The 12,210-nt window shown below is 41.1% G+C and overlaps 1 long non-coding RNA gene across 1 annotated transcript in view; it reads right to left on the reverse strand.

Annotated features, from left to right (window-relative positions):
- Positions 1-1,185: 1,185 nt before the first annotated feature.
- The window catches only part of LOC125486479, a 29,131-nt gene continuing 18,106 nt past the window's right edge, over positions 1,186-12,210 (reverse strand). Inside the window, exon 2 of the long non-coding RNA XR_007265138.1 lies at positions 1,186-6,364. This is a non-coding gene — a long non-coding RNA (uncharacterized LOC125486479). The remainder of the gene's footprint in view (positions 6,365-12,210) is intronic.

Raw genomic sequence — 12,210 nt, forward strand, 5'->3', positions numbered from 1 at the left:
CAGAGAAATGACCCCAGGTATTGGATAGATGCTGGCCTGGGGATAACTCGCCACAGTCAATACATCAGTTTTAAATATACAGCAACTAATTTGTACACACAAAAGTGGCACAAGCAGCAATGCAATAATGATCAGTTTTTAATTTGTTGGTTGAGGGATAATTATGATCCAGACATCAGACTCATACCAAACGCTAACGCTCCTACTCTAACATTGTGCCACAAGATCTTCTAAATTTGGTTTTTAACATTGCATTGTGACAAGGCAGTACTCCCTGGAAACGTCAGCCTATGTAATATGCTATGTCCACCAGGCTGAACCCGAAAATAAAGGTTCTGCCTCAGAGACCTGTGGGAATCTGCTATTCTGAGTCAATACCAATACTGCAAAATATCTCATTTGCATTCACCTCTCTTCCTTAAATACTTTGACTGAGACTGGCTCAATAAGTGGATGGTATCTGCTGTATGATTTCAGATGCTGCAGTGACATCAACATTATTTGCTTAAATCCCATCATCTGACAACAGATGCGATGTCAGGGAACTGCATTCATCTCTTTTCAAATGGAAAACATTCCCAGCCCAGGATTAGATTCATCTTGGGTGTCTTCCATTCTGAGAGTTAAGCTAATCAGATAAGCCTGAAAGCACTTTCTCTCAGACATCTAACATCACTAGGAGAAAGCAATTTGTATGGTGTCTGGCATCTGAAGTGAAGGGCAACAAGTTCATCATTAAAAATTGACTTGCATTTGGCACAAAATTGGCTAACTCAAAGGAAAGGCCATCTCATTCTGCTTTACAGCAAATGCTGTATATTAAAAATAGGAAACATGGAAGCCATTTTGATGGGACTATTTTGATAAATCATTCCTGAGTCACTGAGAGGAGCCCAAATGAAAGGCAATGGATATGAAAAATTCTGTGAATTCTTAAACTACTCTATTATTAAATAGAAGAGAAAAATGTATAAGTTTTACATGTTTCTATACATATAATGTTGTTGTTGATCACACCATATACTTTCAGTATTATTTGTACTCCATGTAGTAATCCATGTTCATTATCACATTACTATGAATTTATCACAAGTCTACTATATCAATATGCTCAAGACGTGGGCAGTGTTATGGGTTGGTGCAACTTATCTATAATTTGTACATAAAACACACAAACACAGATGATTTCGTGACTTTTTTTTATTGACGATGCAAAGAATAAGGTGAATGAACTCAACATCAGTTGATAAACAGGCAGAGAAAGGAAGTTTTTGAAATCTAATGAACAACATCCATTGGTGTTCGTGCCAACTGAACCGTTTTATGATAACAACACACTGAAGATTAGATCTCCTCTGGAGCCAGCCAAATTCTCCTCAAACTACGAAGCTAACAGCACACCCAAACCAGAGCCCAATACACTGAACATGATGCACTGGCATTTCTTAGACAGCACAACCAAGTCAAACTCCTGAATGATTCTTTGTGCCATTGGTGAGTTTCATTTTCCTCACACAAAGGGATGTCAAGAATTGAAGCTGCTCCAATTAAACATGCTTACGATCTGAATAGCTTTCTAAATAAGGTCGTGTCCTCCAAAGGACAGGCATTCCTCACAAGAGGTCTTGCTGTATGAAACCGGTGCACAAGGTAATGTTTTGAAAATATTCACGAGACATGAATACATTGCTCACATTCTGACACTACAATTCACAAAATTATATGTCACAGCTCTTTGAGACAAGATTGAACACTGTACACCACATGGCTTCATCAGAGAAAGCAGAAACTAAAGCTGGAGAAATCTTAAGAGTGCAATGTCCATCTTTGGAGATCACAGCCTGAAAGACTCAGCCCCCACTCCTCCAAATCTCTCTCTTTCTCTCTTCCATGTTGGAATTCAGAGATAACAACCCCAAACTGAGCTAACAAAATCAAATTCAGCTTATGTGAAATGTCAAGTACAGTTTCTGACTTCACCTTATGGACAATAACTCCAATTTCTCCCTGATTTTTATGCCCCCTTCATCAGAAAGCAGCAATGGAGTGTTGGGTTCTCTCTCTCACCATATTCAAGATGCTAATGCTTGTACACAAAGCTTGGCATACCATGCTGATTGGCTACTGGATGTTGGAGGAGGGCTACTGTCACAGAGTTTACTCAGAAGCACAACAGATGGCTATGCATGCAGACTGCACCAGGAGTCTTAGAAGAGAGAAAACAGGAGCTGTAATGCTGGCTAATCGTTCCCCTGACTGTGCAGTCCTCAATTTGCAGCTTTGGCACATTTTAAGTTAGCACAGTTTGGGATTTATGTATCCTTGGAATTCACAACCCTCTAAAGAATGCTTTAAATAAAAATTATTTCAGAATTAAAATTATATGATTCAAAAATGAATTCTGATGTTTGTCAACGCATTTCCTTTAAAAAAAAATCAGAAACATCAGGGTGATCATGTAAAAGCTAGTTTGAAATATTCCAATGTTTCAAGCAGACTGCTCAAAATGAACAACTCCCTGTGTTGTACCTACTTTTAGACATGTTCATTTTAAGAAGCCTTCTGTAAGGAGAGTGCTGCACTTGCTCACGTAAATCCCCAACTCCTTTAGAGCAAGGTCCTCTGCTGTTCGGTTCACTCAGTAAAGAACAGCTACAGCATGAGCACAATTCTCAATCAGTGAATAACAACGTGAGATGGTCACTTCAAACACACAAAAACAGAAGTGAGAAAAGGCAATCTTCCTCAATGCAAACTAGCTCTGAAGCAGATCCTGCTACCTTGGAAACTTTTTCTGCTCAAAGCGAGATGAAGGCCCAAGAGGGAAGATTTAAGATTTCACACACTGGCAAATTAAGTATATTCCTCTGTCTTTCAGAAAGTTATGTTTATAAATAATTAGAACTTTCCAAGGACAGTGTGTTGTTTTAAATCATTCAGCAATACGAATAAACCCCACTTGCCAATGGTTAAGTTCAAATCATCAGAGGAATGTATTTAAAAAAAAAACTAACCCGATTTTCTTTGATTCTTCACACCAAAAGATTTGGCTAAAAGATAATTACACCTCTCCTTTTTAAACTCATTTCCTTTCATTGGTCCTTCCCACAGTATGCATCATCCTTGACATGCAATGTACTCCCACTGTTGGTTGTTAGGTAGTAGTTTAAACAGCCAAGCTGCCCTTCAGGTGATCTTGTCCAATGATCAGAGAGGCTACAAATAGTAACTTGGCAATGGTGGAACCGATGCCTGAAGCCATACCCACTGTGACGCATATGCTGGTGCTCTACTCATTAATCATTTCAAATACCGTACTTTACATAACTACAAAATGCCATGCTCAGTTAGAAGATTAAGTGCTGCCTTTTCCAATTCTCCTGAAAACAATGATGCTGTTGCAAGGTTAAAACTCCAGTTACAGGCTGTTCCAGTAAATCACTCCAGCAGCCAAGTGGTCAGTTTTGAAAGCAGCAACGAACAATACATGACTTGTGGAGAACGTGATAATATCACAGCACCCACACACAACCACACTTCCAGCAGGACCATTCCCTAATGAGCAGTCTGTCTGGATTTCTCCCTCTCTGTTTGCTCAACACAGGCGCACTGTTGTCAATTCTATTCCCTGTATTCTGGTCCTGGCTGAGATGAGCTAACTCATGTACTGAGGGGGTCAATGCACAGACCATGCTTCTCTATACGGGTCAGGGTCATTGACCTTAAGCCTCTCAGACATTTTTCTGATGTGGGAAGTTGGCAGCAACCCCAGAATAATGGCGCTCATGGGCTACTGTCCTACAAAAGAACCTCCGCAGTAAATTCACAGGCTAATGTCTTTACAGTGAACTGTTCGAGGGAAGAAATAAATGTGGTTTAGAGGACATCATCATGTGAAGCTCACGTATTGAGCTGATATTGCAGACACCCTGTATTTCCTCAGCCGTACATGATAAAATGCTGCTGGCTTACTTTCCCATTTAAGCTGTGAGGTCCAGTTCAGAACATTCCCTGTTGTCTGCTGCTGTGGTGTGGGATCTAGCACAAATCAATACCAGCGTATGTGGCACAGTGACCGACCAGTTTCAGAGTCATAATTAACACAGAACAGGACAAGAACCCAACTGAAATGCCTCACTTGCTTTGACTAAGCACTAACTAGGGTATGTGATGAGCATTCAGTAGGGCTAGGGTTCCACATGCAGACAGCATTAAGATATGTTTAATCGACCTGTTCAGATGTTTTTTTGAAACACAGGAGCAGGTGGGACTTGAACATGGGCCTTCTTGCTCAAAGGTAGGGACACCACCACTGTACTATGAGATCTTCCCCAAACAGCAAAATGTCACTGGTGCACCAACCTATGTAAGAAGGTATATTTATCTCACCAGAATGGCAGCAGAGTGCTTGTATGTGTATGTCTGTCTGTGTGTCAGTGTGAATGAGAGTGTGAGAGAGAGACTGAATATTCAACCATAGATGGAATCACAGCTGAGTCCAAACCTAGCCAATCTGCATTTTAAGGGCCAAGTATGTGTAGTTTGTAGCAGTGTTTTTTTAAACAGATGGAACACCACCACTGCGGTCTCGGTCAAATTCAGATAATTCAGCAAAAATCAAGGATCAAATCAGGGATCATCCATTCTGTTTCCCCTAGTAGCACATGATGTCTTTAATCAATGCACCCTAGCAAGGTGGTATTATACCCTTAATAGCTGACGCTTCCTGTGGCATAGAATCATATTACACAGGCAACTCATGTGGTTGGCCCCTCTTGGGTTAACTCCACCACATACGGTTTCAGAAACATTTTTACTATAGATTGTTGCAGCATGGTGTAGCAGGTAGCAACAGGACTATTTACACTGTCATAATGGCAATGAATATATCAGTCTGGCCCAGAAATAAATAATTCTGGCCAACCAAGAACCATATTAGATCTGCAGTTCATCAGCACTCATTCTAATACTGGTCTTTAGAAATTTCACACAGCATTACATACACATATTCAAACATAACAGCTGCATAAAAAAAGTTAACATTTTAAGAGCACATTTTCTTGAAGCAACCTGTTATCTGAACCAGCCCTACATTCCCTGCAGTTTGAGGGCCCGATCAGCTTTGGTTTAGATCTGTGACTGGTCTGTAATAGGAAACAGCCCAGTGCTCTAGTCTGTGTTGGCCTGATTACTAAGTGCTGCTACATGGCAGTTCTTCTCATATTTTTAAACAGCAAAACTTTAAAAAATCCAATATTTCCCTCCTTTAAAAGTAAAATCAATGAACTGTAACAGATACAATGCTCGTACGGCAGACTGAAAATTCATACTGACTGGTGGATGTGACGGGCAGCATGGATGTGAGATCAGCAGGGGTGAAACAAGAGGGAGAATCAGCAAGAGACACACATCATCAAGAGGAGCAGTGCACTGACTAGTCAGTGAAGACTTAGCCCACTTATAGTTCAAACTGGCAGTGAGAGCAAAGCATCGAAAAAAAAACTGGGTCTGACCTGTGCCACGCAGTTTGGCTCAAGCAGAATGCAGGGGGAAAATATGTCAGACTGCAGGGGAGTTCCAACTTGCATCTGCTGGTCGGAATGGGCTGTGATGTGTGGGAAACTGTGGGACGGCAGCACCAGCTGATAAATCACCCAGATCAGAGCAAACACCCTGTGGCATTGGAACCTACCACCTGACTTCATGCTGAATATGGAGTTACATTTGTATCAAAAAGGAAAACATATAAATTGGACAAATCTTGGAATGCATATTGTACTTGCGAGGAGAGCAATGTATTCTTTGTGGTTTTGCAAATGCTTTTTCATAATTAAGTGGGGAGGGTGGTGGTGGTATGGGAGATGGCAATTGAGGTCAGCTTGGAGTGCATTATGACCATTAGTTAGTTTCACATTCATTTGACACTGTTTGGAGAATGAGACAAGACAAGACAAAACACAATTGTAGCCCAAAAAGAGAAATTCCCACTCGCATCAAAATACAACTGCTAAGCAACAACAACGCTCAAACCTTCGGGAGCACTCCAAGTTCAGCCCAGCAGTTTAACTTGCCCAAGGGTTGAGAGAAACAAGTTAAGAAAGAAAGAATTACTATCCAAAAAGGGACAAAAAGCAAGAGGAAGATTTGGCGATGACAGGGACGTATGGGGAAAATGAAAAATACTGCCTTTTTTTTCAGCTCCACAGTTGAAATGTTGAATTTTCCTCATGAAAGATGTTCTATGACAGAGACCTGAAACATGATGAATACACCTAACACTTATACACAATCCACTGAATTGGATCTTCCCGTCCCAATGACTCTTCAAGTGCAATCTTCCTTCATTGTGTTCGTAGTTGGTAGTCTGCAAAAGATAATGGAGGAGACAAAAATCAAACAAAGATATCAACTTTCAAACATTATCCAAAATGAGACAGAACAAACCGGGCAGGATATAAAATGCTTTGTATGATTATACATACTTCATTGCACAGGGTAGACTACAGCCTGTGTATTTGTGAGAAGTAGCGCATCATTTTAGACCTTCTCATTCACTATGTATGCTATTAAAAGTCACAAAAACAAAACAGTGCTTCTTTCGCATCCCTAAAGCCACATGGTACTTTACTATCGCAACACCACATCATTCTGCATTCTATTCCAGTGAAAAGTGAGTAGGGTCTACCAGCAGCAGCTTATACGAGAAACCAACAATATCACACTCTCATGCTTCCAAGTTCTGCTGCTTCCAGCTGCAATTTATACAACATTTGCTTTTAGTTCTCAAAACAACTCCACCTTCCGCTCAGAACCCCCTGTGATGTTCTGAGGACGGGTCATCGGACCGGAAACGTTAACTCTCTCTTCTCCTCCACAGATGCTGCCAAACCTGCTGAGCTTTTCCAGCAACTTTGTTTTTGCCCCTGTGATGTTTGTATCCCCATAATCCCTGTAGGAGATGCTTAATAGTAGCCAGAGTCTTTAACTGATTTTGCCCTCTAAGCCAATTCCAACACCTCATTACCTTCGCCTGATCAGCAACTCAGCACAAATGGAAGGCTAAACCGTCCTTGGTCTGTATGCATCAGCTACTTACTAGGAACGCTTAACCTGCCATCAATGAGTTCTCAAACTTCCTTACTCCTTTGATGTTGGAGGGTTGGATGTTGCCATCAGTTTTAAATAGGGTCTTTTCAGTTGAGAGCTTTGGTCCAGTCCAGGCCAACCAGCTGAAGCTCTTCTCTCTTTTCTGGATTCAAGGGTTGTGTATAAAATAATGAGCCAGCTTACAGTGGCCAGAAATCTGCCAACTACAAACAGTCTCACGCAGTGAGGACAGTGGGCACAGGAGAGACAATGGTTACTATGGTACACTATATAGCATCACATCTACAGTTGGAGAGCAGCTTAACTCAGTAACAAGCTGCCCATCACCTGACGCAGGTATTGGAAACCTGAAACAGTTCCTTCACAGCCAAATTTTTGAACAACATTTTTAAAACCACAACTCAAATTCAAAACAAAAAAATTCAAAATTCAGGACTCAGGAACATTTTCTTCCATTTCTGATCATTACAAATTTGCATAATTGACTCTTGAGCTCTGAAATGATTCTGCAATTCCCCACCTGAGACAGCTCTATACATGTCCAGTTTAAATAAAAAAAATCAAGCAGCACTAACCAAAAACAAACTACTACAAGCAAATCACAAGCACAACAGCTAGAACAGAAATCTGATTCACTAGATTCAAATTCACTGGCATCCCAAAGTACAGTAACTTGAAATGTCTACACCACGCTAGCACCATAGTCTAGAAGTGGCCACCATAGCAGCCTGGTTCACTCTGGGTGAGAGCTTGAGTTGGAGTGTGACTTATTGGTGTCATATGTACCAAGATACAGTGAATACTGTTGTTTGCATGTTTGCATGCCATACAGGCAGATTGTGGGCAGGAGCAGTTGCCATACCACACTGATGCATTCAGATAGGATGCATTTAATGGTGTATCTATGGAAATTGCCAAGTGTCTTTGTGGACATGCCGAGTTTCCCTAGCCTCCTGAGGAAGTAGAAGTGTTAGTGTGCTTTCTTGACCATCATATCAACATGGGTGGACCAAGATAGATTGTTGGTGATCATCACTCCCAGAAGCTTGACGTTCTCGACCATCTCCACTTCAGCACCACTGATGCAGACAGGGGCGTGCCCTTTACTCCACATCCTGAAGTCAATGACCAGCTCCTTCATTTTGCTGATATTGACGGAGAGATTGTTGTCTTAACACCATGCCGCTAAGCATTCAATCTCCTTCCTGTACTGTCTCGTCATTGTTTGAGATCTAACCTACAACAGTAGGTTGTAGGGCAGACTACTTCCATTGGAAGAGATGATGGTTTCCGGATTCCACAAATATGAACAGATACCAACCATTCAGCTCCTTGGATCTGTTTAAATTGATCATGACTGTTCTGTGCCTCAACTTCAATGCCCAGCTTTTACTTCAGACCTTTCAGTCTCACAGTCTAACAGTCTAACAAGATTGCTCTTGGTCTTGAGCGCATTCTCAGTCTATTATGCAACTTTTAAAAAAAATTAATATACCTCTCCTTTAAAAGGCCAATCAGCCTAGTGAATCTCTGTTGTACTCCTAATGTGCGTAAATCGTCTCTAAGGCAGGCACTCACCAAGATTCATTCTGATAGTAGTAAGAGTTCTTCATCCTGATACTTGTATTACTATATAATAAAGAGTTAACCTACCACTTGCTTACCTAATTGTTTGCAGTACCTGCATAGCAATTTCCTGTAATTCTCATACAAGGACACTCGGTCATCTCGGAATACCAATATTTCCAAGTCTCTCACCATTTAAAATATCATTCTAGTTTTCTAACCAAAATGAATAACTTGCCACATTATATTCCACCTGCCATGGTCACAGCTAGCTTCGCATCAGCAGCGAATGTGGATTGTTGATAACAGCTTACATTTATACACACCTTAGCATATTACAGCATTCAAAGGAGAACTATGCAGAAAATTAGACAAAGACACATAAGGTAACTTTTGTATAAATGGCCCAAAATCTTTTGATTTGACAAGATTGAGTAGCTTCTCCAAGGATGAAAGAGAAGAAGAGACCTGTGAGTGCTTTAAGGAAGGAACTGCAGAGGCATAGGGCCTTGACAGCTCAAAGCACAGGCACCAGTGATAGAGCAATTACATTCAGGAATGCTTAAGAGGCCAGAATTATATGGGTGCAGATATCTTACGGGATTATGGGGTTGGAGGAGGTTACAAACATAAGCACACGGAAAAACTTGAAAACAAGGTCACGAACTGAAACATTGATATGCTGCTTGTCCAGGGACCAATCTGAGAAGGCAAGGGTACAGCAGAAAGAAACAAAACTGCTGATCTCTTGACAGCAAAATGGACACAATCGCTTTGTGAAAACTCTTCACGGGGCAGGGTGGGAGGGAGGATACAAGAGGTAACACTTGACCACGCCCAGTTTCAACGGTCCTTTCTTAAATGAGGTGAGTTTGAAAAGTTTGAAGGCTTTTATTAAAGTTCCCTCCCACAACCTCACATCTGTGTCCAGTTTGCACGCATTCTCAAAAACTGCATCTGAAATCGCTTCTTCTCATGGCTGCATTTCAAAGGGATTTTCCCAACAGATCATTTCAGCTGCTGGCAGTACAGACTCTCCTGAAGCACACCAATAGTCCCACTGGCTTTGCTCTGTGTGTAGTGTGCGTGTTTTAAAACAAAACAAACACTTGAAAGAGGCATATTGACATGCTAGCCATTAGCGAACAAATTCGCCATTTTTTGGAATAATCCAGGGCATTCTTAAAAAATCTTTCAGAGGATGTGGCTGTTGCTGGCAAAGCCTGTATTTGTAGGAAGGTAGGAAAATAAGTTGAGAAGTGGACATAGGAAGGTTTCAAAGGAATGTAGTAGGTTAAGTAAGTGGACAAAGATCTAGCAAACTAAGTATAATGTAGGGAAATGTGAAATTATTCATTTTGGCAAGAAGAATATTAGCTAAACAGGAACAAATTCAGAGCTCTGAGATTGCACAGGGATCTGGGTGTCTTAGTGCTCGAGTTGCAGAAGGTTACCATGCAGGTATGGCAAATAATCAGGAAAGCTAATAGAATGTCAATTATTGCCGAGGGAACAAAATACAAACGTAGAGAGATTTTGTTTCAGTTACACTGGCATTGGTGAGACTATTTCTGGGGTACTGTGTACAGTATCAGGCCTGCTTATTTAAAAAAGGATGTAAATGCATTGGAAGCCATTCAGAGAAGGGTTAATAGACTGGTACCTGGAATGAGGGGGTTGTCTTTATATGTACGACAGATTGGGTCTGTATCCATTGGAGTTTAGAAGAGTAAGACTTGATTGAAATGTGCAAGATCCTGACGGATGCATGTGGAGAGGATGTTTTCTCATGGGAGAATCTAGAACTATGGGGCTACATTTAAAAACAAGGGGAGATCATTGAAAACAGAGCCAAAGAGAATTTTTTTTTCCCCTCAGAGGGTCATGGGTCTTTGGAATTCTCTTTCTCAAAAAGCAGTGGAACCAGAGTTCTTGAATTTTTATGGCATGATATCGATAGATTCTTGGTTAGCCTGGGGACAGGGAAGATATGGAGCAATAAGGTCAGCTATAATCTATTGAATGGCACAGCAGGCTTGAGGGACCAAGTGGCTAACTCCTGCTCCTAATTCATACGCCATGTGTCATTATCCATAATAGCTCAAGGTGGTGGTGGTGGTGAGTCACTGTCTTGAACTGCTGCAATCCACGTGGTGTAGACATACCCACAGGGTTGAAAGTAAAGGGTGTGCAGGATTATGACCCAACAACAGTAAGAGAATGGTGATTATAGTTCCAAGTCAAGATGGAATGTAGCTTGAAAGGAACATGCAGATAGCAGTGCTCACACACATCTGCTGCATTTGTTCTCTTAAGTAGTAGAAGAACTTGCAGGTTTGGAAGATGCTGATGAAGAAGTGATGAAGTGTTATCCAATAACACTGTTATACAAACACATACAAATATCGTATTTGACAAATACTTCTCCTCACCATCTGCTTCCATACAAACAAGTTGAGAATGTAAATGACATGTAGACTAAGAGTCTCAGATCAGTTAATCTCAACCTACAAACCAACCATTACTTACCTCTCTTGAAGTATACTTATCTCTGCTGTAACTGTCAATTCCCATAAAGCCAATTCATATTGCTCAGATTCCACATTTCCCCCTATTTTAAAACCAAACTTTAGAGCAAACCTTATTTTAATGCAGTAGTGTTCCCGACAGTTTACCAATTGTACTGCAGTGTTTGTAGCTTGGCTGCAACATGACAGACTCCTCTCATTCCATTTAAAGCATTCCAGAAAACTTACTAAGGAATACTGCAAATTCCTAATCAGGTGATTTTACTATATCACAAACATATTGCTTTTTATCCCCAAAGATAACAGTGGGTGAAGAGTTCCACATTTTCTGCAACAGTTTTTAGAGAGAGGGGAGTGAAAGAAAGCAGGAAAACGAGCAAGCGAGTGACAGACAGAGTCAGAAGAGACGAGGAAGAGAATAAGCAAGGAAGCAGAAATGATAGGAGTTCAGGAGAAAGACAGAATGTGGGGTGGAGAAAGAAACAAAGCGGAGGATGGTGGAGAATGCAGAGGGGAGGGTATGGAAAGACAGCCAGGGAAACAGCAAGCAGAAGGAGATCTCAAGAGAGAGCCAAAGAGAAAGAATGCAGAGAGAGCAGATAAAGAGAACAAAAGATTAGGGAAGAAGGCTGAAAATGTAATTTGAGCAAAAGGGATGATGCAGCAAGTTGGAAAGCCTTTTAAAACAGCAAGTAGGATCAAATTTCAGGATTCCTGTCCCATTTGCTTTCTCTGTAATTTTCACTGGTATGGGATGAGGAAGCCAACATGCAGCAGCTCCACCCTCAAACTTGCACCATTGCCGGGTTGGGTATTTCAAACACTCTAACTTTGATACAGCTGGCCGGTTTCATTACTAACGTGGTTCACAGCACCTTATTGAATGCATAACCAATTAGTGAACCTTTGTCCCAAGTCAGGAGCCATAACGAAAATAAAGCCATTCAACATCCCCTCTGAAATGCACTTCCCCTCGTACCTTCAAAAGGGAGGTGAAGGCCTAATGGCA

Source organism: Rhincodon typus, chromosome 29 (assembly GCF_021869965.1).
Source record: "Rhincodon typus isolate 14 chromosome 29, sRhiTyp1.1, whole genome shotgun sequence".
Taxonomy (NCBI): Eukaryota; Metazoa; Chordata; class Chondrichthyes; order Orectolobiformes; family Rhincodontidae; genus Rhincodon; species Rhincodon typus.